This window comes from Heptranchias perlo, chromosome 2 (assembly GCF_035084215.1).
Source record: "Heptranchias perlo isolate sHepPer1 chromosome 2, sHepPer1.hap1, whole genome shotgun sequence".
NCBI lineage: Eukaryota > Metazoa > Chordata > Chondrichthyes > Hexanchiformes > Hexanchidae > Heptranchias > Heptranchias perlo.
The window spans coordinates 18165702-18181402 of record NC_090326.1 but is presented as its reverse complement, the minus strand read 5'-3'; the positions used below and the strand labels follow the sequence as shown (position 1 = coordinate 18181402).

General features: G+C 43.3%; 2 long non-coding RNA genes across 2 annotated transcripts in view; one reads left to right on the top strand and one right to left on the bottom strand.

The window, feature by feature from the left end:
• LOC137335483 (uncharacterized) overlaps positions 1-3853 on the top strand; it is a 175163-nt gene extending 171310 nt beyond the window's left edge. The window contains exon 4 of the long non-coding RNA XR_010966433.1: positions 3772-3853. This is a non-coding gene — a long non-coding RNA (uncharacterized lncRNA). The remainder of the gene's footprint in view (positions 1-3771) is intronic.
• Positions 1-15701, bottom strand: part of LOC137335479 (uncharacterized) — a 65103-nt gene that overhangs the window by 4525 nt on the left and 44877 nt on the right. The gene's annotated exons all lie outside the window — the stretch shown is intronic.

Sequence of the window (15701 nt, the reverse complement as noted above, 5' to 3'; positions counted from 1 at the left end):
TGATTGTATACATTTTCTCCTTACTTTACATGCAGCCAGCGTTCGGTATTTGCTCATGCGCTAACTCCCAAACCAAGATGGCATCCGCCGCACGTCATGCTGGAAACATGTGTGCGCAGCCAAAATGCCATCTTGGCACCTCAAGAAGCCGCGTAGTGCCAAAACAATGGGCGCTACACAGCGCAATTTAGCGCCCTCTGTTGTAGAATCATGGCTTAAGACTGAGTTGCTAAAGTAATTTATTATTAAGCCATGAAAAATTATATCTCTGATTCTCGTCAGGGTGTGGGCTAGGTTCAAAGTTTGGCCAATAAATGACTCTTCCCAACACAGGTAGGCATGACTCTGTTAATACAGCACTATAGAAGTATCTGTATGTGACTTAATACAATAGTCTTGGATCGTGTAAAACGTTTTTTAGGGTGGAAAAAATATCATTTTTGAAAGTTATGCTAGTCTGGTAATTTTGTTAAATTAGTTCTTGATAGAAATGTCATGGCCTCTTATAAATAGTGCTGTAGATCATGTTAGTTCGTGCTTAGATGTCCCCTGTCCCTAGATTCAGGCAGAATAGCGGATTTACTGGAAAGGAGTAGTTTTAGCATCATTGTGTGTGATGCACTCTTAGGGAATGATTTAAGTGTTAAGGTATCAGTAGCCTGTAATGTTTCTAGAAGCCAGCTTGCTGGGAAACAGAACCAATGCAGGGTAGGCACTGCCAGCTACCAACCTGGACTTTATCAAAAAAAAATCTAGTGATAAAGAAAGAAAGAACTTGCCTTTATACTGCACCTTTCACCACCTCATGTCCCAAAGCGCTTTACAGCCAATGAAGTACTTTTGAAGTGTAGTCGCTGTTGTAATATAGGAAACGCAGCAGCCAATTTGTGCACAGCAAGGTCCCACAAACAACAATGTGATAATGACCAGATATTCTGTTTTAGTGTTGTTGGTTGAGGGATAAATGTTAGCCAGGACACGGGGGAGAATTCCCCTACTCTTCTTCAAAATAGTGCCACGGGATCTTTTACATTCACCTGAGAGGGCACACAGGGCCTCGGTTTAAAATCTCATCTGAAAAACGGCACCTCCGACAGTGCAGCACTCCCTCAGTACTGCATTAGTCTAGATTTTGTACTCAAGTCTCTGGAGTGGGACTTGAACCCACAACCTTCTGACTCAGGTACTACCACTGCGTCACTGCTGATGTGAACATTAGTCACTGAGAATATTCTGCTTTGTGTAACCGTGTAAAGACACCTTGTACCAGCACAACTTGGGCCTATAGACAACCCGGATTCCTCAGCTCCCAATAAGATGACCCTTACCTGCCCTGGTTATGAGGCTATTATTGTGGGAGTGGAGAAGAGTGGTGATATTTATACCTCACTGGTTAACTTTCTTTTTCTCTATCAAAATGTGCCAGTGCCTGAGTCCAAATCCTGGAACTCCTGACCTAGCAGCACCGTGGGAGCACCTTCCCCACACAGACTGCAATGGTTCAACAAGAAGGCCTACCACCACCACCTTCTCAAGGACAACTAGGGACGGCACACTAAATGCCGGCCTTGCCAGCGATGCCCACATCCTGAAGAATTTTATTTTTTAAATAACAGCATTTAAATACAAAGAGGAAAAGAAGTATTAGAATACAGGGGAAGGAGCAAAGGAAGTGGCATTGGAGAAGATTGTGGGACTTAAATTGGAAAACAATGAACATCAAGCTCCTGTTGTAATATTAGGACACGGGCCACCTTTAGTGCGTGTTCCTGTCCTGTTAACAGCACTCAAATTGTGAATGAAAATGCTATTTGAAGTAAAATATTTAATTCCAGCTAGCACTGGAGGGGGAGGAGAATTGAAAACATACTTCTAAAGTACTTCATTGGTTGTAAAGCACTGAAGGACGTCTTGATGAAAGGCACCACATAAATGCAAGTTCATTCTTTCTTCTTCCTTCTTTCTTTATATGCTTATCTAAATATTACAGCACTCCTAATTAATCAGAGGACTTCACAGTGACAGAGCATTCCATTTCCACAACACTTTGATTTTTGCATTGAACGGAATTTAAAAAGAAAGAACGAACTTGCATTTCTGTAGCGCCTTTCACGTCCTCATGACATCCCAGAGTGCTTTACAGCCAATGAAGTACTTTTAAGTGTAGTCACTGTTGTAATGGAGGGAAATGTGGCAGCCAATTTGCACACAGCAAGGTCCCACAAACAGCAATGAGATAAATGAGCAGATGATCTTGTTAGAGGGATAAATATTGGCCAGGACACCGGGGATAACTCCCCTGTTCTTCTTCGAATAGTGCCACAGGATCTTGTACATCCACCTGAGAGGGCATACAGGGCCTCGGTTTAACATCTCATCCAAAAGAAGGCACCTCCGACAGTGCAGCACTCCCTCAGTACTGCACTGAAGTGCTCAAGTCCTTGGAGTGGGGCCATCTGATTCAGAGGTGAGAGTGCTACCAGTGAGCGAAGGCAGACACTCCACCATATCCCTTAGACTAGTTGAAACATGGTCTCAGTTTTAACAGGAAACTATTTATATATTTTTATAAGACTTTGTTCTGGAACTTCAGTAGCATAGGATGAGAGAAACATATTTATTTATTGTATTTCGCTTACTTCAGTTTAGCAAGATGTGACTTTTTGGTGCTTCCTGATGTAGACCAGTGTTTCCCCCTCCAGCTGATACTATCAGCAGTGTTACTGTAAACTCCACCTCATGGCAAGTTTCACAAGACAAAGTCACTGAAATCAGTTCACACTCCAGGTTTTGCTTCCAATGTACCTTTTTTGAAGGACTATAGAAAACTGTTTTTATGGGTTGAAGTTCAATGTTGACGATCTGGGGTTAAAATTCAACCCCAATCACTGTTCAGTGACCTTGAAAATTCATTGCCGAAGATTTCCTCTGTTCTGTGTTTTTAGCAGAATCATGAAATGTGTCCTTTTTAGAACGTAATGATGATTTTGTAGAAATATCAGGCAGAGTGGCCACAAAAAGCAGACCTTTGGAATCAGGGGTCCCCCCTCTCCCCTCCACCCCCCGGCCAAATATATGATAAGTGTTCATTCCCGGTCTGGACCCCCTCAGTAGTGTTGGAAGTTCCTGTTCCTTCTGGATACCCAAGTAAGGGGCAGAGAGGTTCTATCCTTTACTGGCCCCACGGGAACTCCCAAGCAGGACTGCTGGTCTCCGGCCAGAATTATAGTAGGAGACCGACAGAAGCCACAAGAAATTTCAGCCCCAAAATCTCTACAGGCACATCTGATGCCCCTACACATGGTGACTTTTTACCCCATCATTTTAACACAACTTTGAATTGAAGTTTGATACAAGCCGCAAAAGTTAATTGTCAGTTTATGATGCTGCTCCAAACCAGGGAAGAAGCCTACAGTGCAAGGCCATTGACCCATCCTAGAATGGAGCAGCAACTGTTTTTTTAAGAAATGCCCCCAAACTTCTTGAGAACAACAGCAACTCGCATTTAAATCGCACCTTTAACGTAATAAAACGTCCCAAGGCGCTTCACAGGAGTGATTATCAAACAAAGTAGGAGAGAATAGGTTAGGTGAACAAATGCTTGGTCAAAGAGGTAGGTTTTAAGGAGCACCTTAAAGGAGGAGAGAGAGGTAGAGAGGCAGAGAGGTTAAGGAAGGGAATTCCAGAACTTAGGGCCTAGGGAGCTGAAGGCACGGCTGTTGCCAATACTTTCAATGTTATACTAAACTAGCTTGATTTTTATTTTTTCAGGCACTGGATGGGTTTGTGCTGCTAGTGAGTGCTGATGGAATGATATTTTACGTGTCTCCCACAATCATCGACTATCTGGGATTTCATCAGGTAAGGAGCCGCTATTCTGGATCTTCTTTGCGAGTGATGCCATTCTTCTTGTTTTTAGTTTCAAGCCTGTGACCTCCCCGTTCTTTGAGTTCCTGATCTCGGGACCGAGGCACACGGGTCAAGGACTAAATAAGCACCAGCAGGGACATTAGTAAAACCTGAGAGAGAATCATCCTAAGCTGCTGCCTTCTCAGTTGGCCCAAAAAAAGCACAGACAGTCCCAGGAAAAGACTGTGCATTCCATTGCGATAAGAGGCTTCGACAGAACTTGGAAGTGGGAAAAGAAAAATGGAGGGAAAAATAATTTTTTTTAAAGAAAATATCTCATACTTGAAGGGTGGAGATAACGAAGGCTCTGGCCACAATCTTCCAATCCTCCTTGGATATAGGAGTAGTGGCAGAGGACTGGAGGATTGAAAATGTTACTCCCCTGTTCGAAAAAGGGGAGAGGGATAAACCCGGCAATTACAGCCTAACGTCGGTGGTGGAGAAACTTTTAGAGACATCGATCCGGGACAAAATTAATTGGCATTTGGAAAAATATGGGTTAATAAATGAAAGTCAGCGCAGATTTGTTAAAGGCAAATCATGTTTCACTGACTTGATTGAAGTCTTTGATGAAGTAACGGAGAGGGTTGATGAGGGTATTGCGGTCGATGTCATGTATAGGGACTTTCAAAAGGCGTTTGATAAAGTATCACATAATAGACTTGTTAGCAAAATTGAAACCCATGGGATTAAAGGGACAGTGGCAGTGTGGATATGAAATTGGCTATGGGTCAGAAAGCAGAGAGTAGTAGTGAACAGTTGTTTTTCAGACTGGAGGGAAGTATGCAGTGGTGTCCCCCATGATGGGCCGAATGGCCTCCTTCTGTGCTGTAAGATTCTATGAGTCTAAGAAAATAGTATAAATTAGGTACAGTTGGCATATTTTACCTGATTTCTACACATCATTGTAAGAACATAAGATTCTTGGGATGTGGGCGTTGCTGGCAAGTCCACATTTATTGCTCTAGGTGCCTTGAGGGCATTAAGAGTCAACCACATAATGTGGGACTGGAGTCAGATGTCAGCCAGAACAAGTAGGGGTGGGAGTTTCCTACTCTGAAAGACATTAATGAACCAGCTGGGTTTTTAATGACAATCGGTAGTTCTTAGTCACGCTTTGGTACTTTCCCACAAATTACCAGATTTTTCAACCTCAGTTTCATGATTGGCCAGGGTGGGATTTGAACTCGCAACCTGAATTGCTAACCTGCCATTGTAATCACTAGTTTACCAGACTGCTTCCACAGGGCCATGTACAATCTGTATAGTGATTACATGTCAAAAGTGCTTCATTGGCTGTAAAGAGCTTTGGGATGTCCTGAGGCCGTGAAAGGTGCTACATCAGTCTTCACAGTAGAGGATGTGGACAAAGAACCAGAGATAAAAGGAAAACTAAAAAAAAATCAAGGGGAGGAGCTAACTAGATTCAATATAAGTTTAAAAAATGGTGATGCAGCAAGTAATGAGATTAATAATAAACAAATCTCCAGGACCCGATGGTTTCCGCCCCAGGATATTAATAGAAACAGGTGAGGATATTATTGATGCGTTAGTCATGATCTTCCAAAACTCTACCGATTCAGGAATTGTCCCCTTGGATTGGAAAACTGCCAATGTGACTCCATCATTTAAGAAAGGTAGGAGAGATAAACTATAGACCTATTAGTCTGACGTCAGTTGTGGAGAAGTTACTAGAATCTGTTATTAGGGACAGGAACAGTGAGCATTTGGACAAGTATAAGCAGATTAGAGAGAGCCAAAATGGATTTGTAAAGAGTAAGTCATGTCTTACGAACCTAGTTGAATTTTTTGAGAAGGTAACTAACATCATAAATAAAGGAGTGTCTCTGGATGTTATTTAGATGGACTTCCAAAAGGCTTTCGACAAAGTTCCACATAAAAGACTGTTAATAAAAATGAGAATGCATGGATTGGAGGCAATCTATTGGCTTGGATAGGGAATTGGTTAGGAGGTAGGAGACAGAGAGTAGGGTTAATGGGTATGTACTCAAATTGTCAGGATGTGACTTGTGGTGTCCCCCGGGGACCTGTACTGGACACTCAGCTTTTCATTATAGAGTCATAGAGTCATAGAGTTATACAGCACGGATAGAGGCCCTTCAGCCCATCGTGTCCGTGCCGGCCATCAGCCCTGTCTACTCTAATCCCATATTCCAGCATTTGGTCCGTAGCCTTGTATGCTATATTTATAAATGACTTGGGTGAAGGAATAAAGAGCCGTATATCTAAGTTTGCTGAAAACACTACGTTAGGTGGCACAGTAAATAGTGTAGATGGGAGCAGAAAGTTGCAAAGGGACATTGATAGATTAGGTGAGTGGACAAAACTGTGGCAGATGGAGTTCAATGTGGGAAAATGTGAGGTCATCCACTTTGGACCTAAGAATGATAGATCAGAGTATTTTCTAAATGGTGAGAAGCTAGGAACTGTGAATGAGCAGAGAGATTTAGGGGTCCAAGTACAGAAATCACTAAAAGCTAGTGGACAGGTACAAAAAATAATTTAAAAGGCTAATGGAATATTGATCTTTATCCCAAGAGGGCTGGAAATCAAAGGGGTAGAAGTTATGTTACAGCTGTACAGAGCTCTAGTGAGACCCCATTTAGAGTACTGCATTCAGTTCTGGGCATCGCATCTCAGGAAGGATATATTGGCCTTGGAGGGGATGCAGAGCAGATTCACCAGAATGATACGGGGGCTAAAAGGGTTAAATTACGAGGACTGGTTGCATAGACTAGGCTTGTATTCCCTTGAGTATAGAAGATTAAGGGGTGATTTAATTGAGGTGTTTAAGATGATAAAGGATTTGATAGGGTAGATTGAGAGAAACTATTTCCTCTTGTGGGAGAGTCCAGAACAAGGGGGCATAAACTCAAAATTAGAGTTGGCCGTTCAGGGGTGATGTCAGGAAGCACTTCTTCTCACAACGGGTAATGGAAATCTGGAACTCTCTCCCCCAAAAAGCTGCTCAGGCTGGGGGTCAATTGAAAATTTCAAGACTGAGATTGACAGATTTTTGTTAGTCAAGGGTGTTAAGTGTTACGGAACCAAGGCGGAGAGATGGAATTAAGATACAGATCAGCCATAATCTAGTTAAATGACTGAACAGGCTCGAGACTGTTCCTATGTTCCTTCCTATGTAAATGCAAGTTCTTTCTTTCTTTGCTCTGTTATCGACCTCTCACACTTACTCGACTCCTGAAGATTCCACAAAAGTTTCTTCCTGGCCCAAAGGTAAAACGAGCAAAATCTGTCTGATCGTGTGACCCTCCCTTCTCCCTGCCCGAATCCTACTTGTCTCACCCTTTGCAGACGAGTATCTTAAGGATGGAAACTTATAACAAAAGTTGTGTTTCAAATAAATCCAAAAGTCTGTCTGGTGTAATGCCAACAGAATTAAATACTCCTGAAGGAACATGTTTGGCAGATCTCACAAAGATTAAATTGATTCCTCTATACCATAATCCCTTCCTTGCAATCAGAGCTATCATATAATTGAAGGTATATTACAAAAATGTAATCAAATAAAATAATACTAGTATTTGACCGTTATATTTATTTATTTGTCAATAAAAACTGATGTCGGGTTTTTAAAGTGAGATTTAAATATATCGTCAAATGGAGCCCATGAGCACAAAGGTCTTTCACACAGTTGTGTTTGACAACAGCACTGTCGGAGATACCGACTTTCGGATGAGACGTTAAACTGAGGCATTGTCTGCCCTCTCGGGTGGATGTAAAAGGTCCCATGGCACTATTGGAAGAAGAACAGTGGAGTTCGGACAGGGGGGTTAAAATGGCGGCCAGGTAGATCCCACTGCATTCCCGCCACCCCCCCCACCCCCCCCCCCCCATTCCCTGGGTTTTTGGGAAAATGGAGGTGGCCCCCTGGAGGCAGGGTAGGCCTCATAAATACTGGAATGTCAGGGTCCGATGAAGTATTTCAGACCCCAACTTATTTTAACTCTGAAATGCGTGATTTACGCACAGTCTCCGAGCCGCTAGCACAGCCCCTCCTTCCGGACTTACCTTGCCGGGCATCATTTCCACAGGTCCCTGGCAGTGGCCTGAAGCCCCGTGGTTTCTCCCCACCGCCCTCTATGTCATCCCCGCCGGCTTCAGGCGGGAGTTGGTGAGGGGATTTACAATCACCCAGGCCTTAGTGACGGGGGTATTTAAAATCACCCAGGCCTCAGTGAGGTGGGTATTTAAAATCGCCCGGGCCTCACACTCCGGTAGGTATTTAAAATCACCCGTGCCTCAGTGAGGGGATATTTTAAATCACCCAGGCCTCAGTGAGGGGTATTTAAAATCACTCAGACGAATCGGTCCTCACAACCCCAATTCCCGCCCAAGGTTAAAATCAGGGTTAAAGGGTGATCAACTTATGGAATCAACTTCTGCGTGGAGTATTGCTGGCAAAAGCCCTGGAATCGTTTAAGAACCAATTGGATGCAGCAATAGCAGGAATGTAGGGTCTTTCTCAAAGGATGAGCTATGATAGGTCAAACAATTACATAGAATTACACAGAACGTACAGCACAGAAACAGGCCATTCGGCCCAACAGGTCCATGCCGGTGTTTATGCTCCGCATGAGCCCCCTCCCTCCTACTTCATCTAACCCTATCAGCATATCCTTCGATTCTTTTCTCCCTCGTGTGCTTATCTAGCTTCCCTTTCAATGCTTCTATGTTCTTCGACTACTCCTTGTGGTAGAGTGTTCCACATTCTAACCACTCGTTGGGTAAAGAAGTTTCTCCTGAATTCTTTTATTAGATTTATTAGTGACCATCTTATGTTTATGGCCCCTAGTTCTGGTCTCCCTCACAAAAGGAAACATCTTCTCTACATCTACCCTATCAAACCTTTCATAATCTTAAAGACCTCTATCAGGTCACTCCTCAGTCTTCTCTTTTCTAGAATAAAGAGCCCCAGTCTGTTCAATCTTTCCTGAAAGGTATAAGGAGAATGATCTTTCTGAATGGATGAGCTAAGATAGGTCGAATGGTCTTCGTGAATGGTGAGCTAAGATAGGTCGAATGGTCTTCGTGAATGGTGAGCTAAGATAGGACAAATGATCTTCGTGAATGGTGAGCTAAGATAGGTCGAATGGTCTTCGTGAATGGTGAGCTAAGATAGGACAAATGATCTTCGTGAATGGTGAGCTAAGATAGGTCGAATGGTCTTCGTGAATGGTGAGCTAAGATAGGTCGAATGATCTTTGTGAATGGTGAGCTAAGATAGGTCGAATGATCTTCGTCAATGGTGAGCTAAGATAGGTCGAATGGTCTTCGTGAATGGTGAGCTAAGATAGGTCGAATGATCTTTGTGAATGGTGAGCTAAGATAGGTCGAATGATCTTCGTCAATGGTGAGCTAAGATAGGTCGAATGGTCTTCGTGAATGGTGAGCTAAGATAGGACAAATGATCTTCGTGAATGGTGAGCTAAGATAGGACAAATGATCTTCGTGAATGGTGAGCTAAGATAGGTCGAATGGTCTTCGTGAATGGTGAGCTAAGATAGGTCGAATGATCTTTGTGAATGGTGAGCTAAGATAGGTCGAATGATCTTCGTCAATGGTGAGCTAAGATAGGTCGAATGGTCTTCGTGAATGGTGAGCTAAGATAGGTCGAATGATCTTTGTGAATGGTGAGCTAAGATAGGTCGAATGGTCTTCGTGAATGGTGAGCTAAGATAGGACAAATGATCTTCGTGAATGGTGAGCTAAGATAGGACAAATGATCTTCGTGAGTGGTGAGCTAAGATAGGTCGAATGGTCTTCGTGAATGGTGAGCTAAGATAGGTCGAATGGTCTTCGTGAATGGTGAGCTAAGATAGGTCGAATGATCTTCGTGAATGGTGAGCTAAGATAGGTCGAATGATCTTCGTGAATGGTGAGCTAAGATAGGACAAATGATCTTCGTGAATGGTGAGCTAAGATAGCGTGAATGATCTTCGTGAATGGTGAGCTAAGATAGGTCGAATGATCTTCGTGAATGGTGAGCTAAGATAGGACAAATGATCTTCGTGAATGGTGAGCTAAGATAGCGTGAATGATCTTCGTGAATGGTGAGCTAAGATAGGACAAATGATCTTCGTGAATGATGAGCTAAGATAGCGTGAATGATCTTCGTGAATGGTGAGCTAAGATAGGTCGAATGATCTTCATGAATGGATGAGCTAAGATAGCTTGAATGATCTTCGTGAATGGTGAGCTAAGATAGGTCGAATGGTCTTTCTCATCTGGGTTTATCACGAGACAGTAAAATTCAAGGTATCATTGGCTCTCATAAGCAGAGGAAGAACTGGGAGGCTGCATTCGAAAAAAGATTGGAATTTGAATGCTCTGGCATTGCTTGGCACTCTGTGCAGTAACTACCAGCCTAACGTTTGAGGTCTAATTTTCTGTTCACCTCAATGTAAGCCAAACAAAATGATTGCGCGGTTATATTAGGCAAATGCAGTAGGTTACTTATAATTACAGCCTTTGAACAAAAACAGGCTTGTGCCAGGAGAAACACTGCAGACTCTTTCTCAATGGGCTGGTCTCATGCAATGGACATTTGATCTGTCAGCTACAGTGTTGTGCAAAGTGTTTCAAGTGTTGGCTACTTACACCCACAGTGTGCAAATGTACGGTCATTGTTTTCAGCTAGTCAACTCCTAGCGTGCCACAGCTCTGGAAAATATGGAGAGGTTAAATATTTCCGAAAGCTTTGTCACCGAATGACATATAACATTCCTATCAGCCGGGTGAAAAAACAAGAGTTTTTATTTAAAGATTTTAGTCCGCATCGAAGAATATTTAATCAGAAGAGGGAGCTACAGCTGGTGTACACATGAATGGCCATAGAACCTAAATATATCCAAGAGACGGATCGTGTTGTCACAATGTCAGCGGTGGTTCAGTGGGCAGCACTCAAACATCTGAGTTAGAAGGTCATGGGTTCAAGTCCCACTCTAGCAACTTAAGCCCATAATCTAGGCTGATACTTCAGTGCAGTACGGAGGGACTGCTGCACTGTCGGAGTGTGCCGTCTTTCAAATGAGTCGTGAAACCGAGGCCCCATCTGCCATCTCAGATGGATGTAAAAGATCCTACGGCACTATTTGAAGAAGAGCAGGGGAGTTCTGGCCAATATTTATCCCTCAACCAACATAATTGAAACAGAATATCTGGTCATTATCACGTTGCTGTTGTAGGACCTTGCTGTGTGCAAATTGGCTGTCACTTTCAACTATGGCTACACTTCTAAAAAGTACTTCATTGGCTGTAAAGCACTTTGAGATGTCCTAAGGTCAAGAAAGGTGCCATATAAATGCAAGTCTTTCTTTATTTAAATAGGATATAAGGGGACCGAGTGTAACGTATCCATGTTTGCTGATGTTACAGAGCTAGGTGGGAAAGTAAGCTGTGAGGAGGATGCAAACAGACTGCAAAGGGATGTAGACAGGTTAAGTGAGTGGATGAGAAGGTGGCAAATGGAATATAATGTGGGGAAATGTGAAATTTGGTAGGAAGAATAGAAAAGCAGAATATTTAAAAGGTGAGAGACTAAGAAATGTTGGTTGTCAGAGGGATTTGGATGTCCTTGTACATAAATCACAGAAAGTTAACATGCAGGTACAGCAAGCAATTGGGAAGGCAAATGGTATGTTAGCCTTTATTGCAAGGGGGTTGGAGTATAAGAGTAAGGAGGTCTTGCTGCAATTATACAGGGCTCTGGTGAGACCACACCTGGAGTACAGTTTTGGTCTCCTTACTTAAGGAAGGATATACTTGCCTTAGAGGGGGTGCAACTAGATTGATTCCTGGGATGAGAGGGTTGTCCTATGAGGAGTGATTGAGTAGAATGGGCCTATATTCTCTGGAGTTCAGAAGAATGGGAGGTGATCTCATTGTAACGTATAAAATTCTTAGAGGGTTTGACATGGTAGATGCTGAGAGGCTGATTCCCCTGGCTGGAGAGTCTAGAACTAGGAGATTTGGCCTCAAGATAAGGGTTCGGCCATTTAGGACTGAGATGAGGAAAAATTTCTTCACTCAGAGGGTTGTGAATCTTTGGAATTCTCTACTGGCTGTGGATTCTCAGTCCGTCAATATATTCAAGACTGAGATTGGTGGATATTTGGACACTAAGAGAATCAAGGGATATGGGGATAGAGCGGGAAAGTGGAGTTGGGGGTCGAAGATCAGTCATGATCTTATTGAAATGCGGAGCAGTGTCGAGGGGCCGCATGGTCTACTCCAGCTCCTATTCCTTATGTTCTTATGTTCTTAAGACATGTTTAATACACAAGATAAACTGCAATAGTTAAACTTAAATCTCGCATATCGGTGGTTACTACTAGAGAAATCAGCTCAAGTCAATCGTGTGTCAGCTCTAGTATCAGTGCAGCTAGTTTCAGATCTGATTCAATCGTTTGGCTACCAACCACCACTGCATCTTGTGACAAAGGCAGCAATTTTTCAAGATTTTATTTTGCAAATATACAAAGTTCCTTCAAACGTAACGTGCATGTAAACATCGTGTTTTACATTATTGTTTTTCTCCTCTCTTGCTTTCCTGGTTTCTGCCCCCTTGTTCTGCTGACAGTCAGATAATCTAATCTCAGGCCTCTGCAAATGGCTGTCTTTAACCAGTTACTGTGGATTTAGCGTGTGATTATTTTGGACTTAACCCATTGACCCAGCAGTGGTTGGAATTGAAGAGTGGGAAGATCCAAGTGTGAAACTATGTTTTGGGACACCGTACAATACACTCCAGTATAAATCACCATCACCCAGTGTACACCATACAATACACTCCAGTATAAATCACCATCACCCAGTGTATACCATACAATACACTCCAGTGTATATCACCATCACCCAGTGTATACCATACAATACACTCCAGTGTATATCACCATCACCCAGTGTACACCATACAATACACTCCAGTGTATATCATCGTCACCCAGTGTACATCATACAATAAATTCCAGTATATGTCACAATCACCCAGTGTACACCGTACAATACACTCCAATATATATCACCATCACCCAGTGTACACCATAAAATACACTCCAGTATATATCACAATCACCCAGTGTACACCAACAATGCTCACAAGTATATGGTACCAACATGCTGCGTGTACACCAACAATCCACACCCCCTTCCATCGTTGTCACACTAGGCATGGTGCAAGCCCAGTCTAGCCTAAGCATCCACTCCCCCTACCACCGGCGCACCATGGCTGCGGTGTGTACCATCTACAGGATGCACAGCAGCAACTCACCAAGGATTCCTCGACAGCATCTCCCAAACCCACGACCTCCACCACCTAGAAGGACAAGGGAAGCAGGTGCATGGGAACAACATCACCTCCAAGTTCCCCTCCAACTCACAGAACATCCCAACTTGGACGTATATCGCCGTCCCTTCATTGTCACTGGGTCAAAATCCCTACCGAACAACAAAATCCCTACCTATTTACTGGTGGAAGAACCTTCACCATACGGACTGCAGTGGTTTGAGAAGAAGGCCCACCACCACCTTCTCAAGGAGCAACTAGGGATGGGCAATAATGCTGGCCCTTGCCAGCTACGCCCACATCCTGAGAATTTATAGAAAAAAAAGATTTTAGGAATGCCCAGAAATCTGGGGGCAGTGTGGGGAGGATGGAATTCTTATACAACAGGTTTCTACCTCTTTGCTGCTGCTGGGATCATTCCCCACACATAGCAAAGAGGAACATCCACCCTACATTACCTAAACAAGCTCTTAGGTTCATCTTAGAGAAAAGCAGAAGCAATATTTTTTCCAATCCTTTAAGTTGAATACAGTACCTGGAGAATCTTCTCCAGCCTGTTCCATCTTTGCCCCTCCTATGGAGAATTTAACCTGCGACGTCTTAAACTCCAAACCCACATCCTTCTGTATTAAGACTTCCCTTCGACTGGCACCCATTCCGATTTAACTTGTCCGTTTTTTGCATCTGTAGACTGACGTGATGCACCAGAGTGTGTACGACTTCATCCACGTCGATGATCGGCAGGAGTTCCAGAGGCAGCTACACTGGGCCATGAATCCACCACAGCAGGTGTCTGGGCAGGAACCTCGAGGACAGGGAGCTAGTGGTGCGTACATTCAAACAAACTGCATTCTCATGACCCTCAGTGTACCATAAAATGTAAGGGGTGTCCTCTCACCTTTTAAGGCAGCGGTAAAATAAGAATGGCTTGGGAATGTATGAACAGGTGATAGTGGGCCTTCTTGTTTCATAGCACTCATTTTTACAACTGAGTCGTTTTCTAGACTACTTCAGGGGGCATTAAGAATCGAGCGTGGGACTGGGATCAAATGTAGGCCAGACCAGGTCGGAGGCTCCCCATTAGTGAACTAGTTGGGGGGGGTGCAATTTTGACTTTGTGCATTAGTGTAAAACGGGTGATAGCAAATTGGCAGCCTGCTTTTACATCTCTCCCAATTTTCAATTCTTTTAACTTCAATGGGAATGAAAATCGGGGGTGGGGGGAGATTTAAAACAGGCTGCCGATTCACTATCGCCCGTTTTACACTTTCGCATAAAGTCAAATTTACCCCCTAAGTTGACGATCGGGCAGATTTCATGGTCATTTTCCTGGTGCTGGCTCTCAAATTACCAGATTCATTGAATTCAGTTATACAACGTGCCGTGGTGGGATTTGAACCCACAAGCTCTGGGAGGTGACTTACACACTGGTGAGATTTAGACCATTTTGCTAGGAGAGCAACTGGAAAATAGAGGAATGGCTTATCCAGATTTATGATCGATATCCATCACTGATAGGCCCTATTAGCTCTATCTCTGACCCATGCTCCCATCCAGCAAAATCCCATGGGATCAGAGCCCCGTAGAATTATCTTCCGATCATTAAAATGAACTGTCAAAAACTCAGCAGCGGTGGGTGTTCGAATTACCGATACATGCTCTCAGTGGACAAGGCTCCCTGCAGGGAGCACAGCGTAGTCAGATTAACTGTAGAAACTAATTGGTGAACATGTAAATGACCAGGTGGAGAGGTAACTGGTTGGATAAATATTAATCCCTGCCAAACTTTGTCAGATTAATAACTCTACTCAGGTGTCAGCCATGGCTCAGTTTGGTAGCACTCTCGCCTCTGAGTCAGAAGATTGTGGGTCCAATTCCCACTCCGGAGACTTGAGCACATAATCCAGGCTGACATTCCAGTGCAGTACTGAGGGAGTGCTGCACTGTCGGAGGTGCCATCTTTTAGATGAGATGCTAAATCGAGGCCCCGTCTGACCCCTGAGGTGGATGTTAAAGATCCCATGGCACTATTCGCTGAAGAGCAGGAGAGTTCTCCCTAGTGTTCTGGACAATATTTACCCCACAACCAACATACCAAAACAGATCATCTGATCATTATCACATTGCTGTTTGTGGGACCTTGCTGTGCTCAATTTGGCTGCTACATTTCCTACATTACAACAGTGACTACGCTTCAAAAGTACTTCAGTGGCTGTGAAGCTCTTTGGGACGTCCTGAGGTCATGAAAGGCGCTATATAAATGCAAGTTCTTTCTTTCTTTCTAAAACCTTTGGGAATGTTTTTTAATGGAGGGGGTAGATAAATAAAGTTTATTATTAAGTGGAATTAACATTCCTTTTAATTCTGAGGAAATGCTGGTATTGTTTAGATTGTTTAAATCTCAAATTCACACAGCCCAGCTAAATTTGGAACACCAAAATGGGACTTCAACTAAACTTTCCGTAAA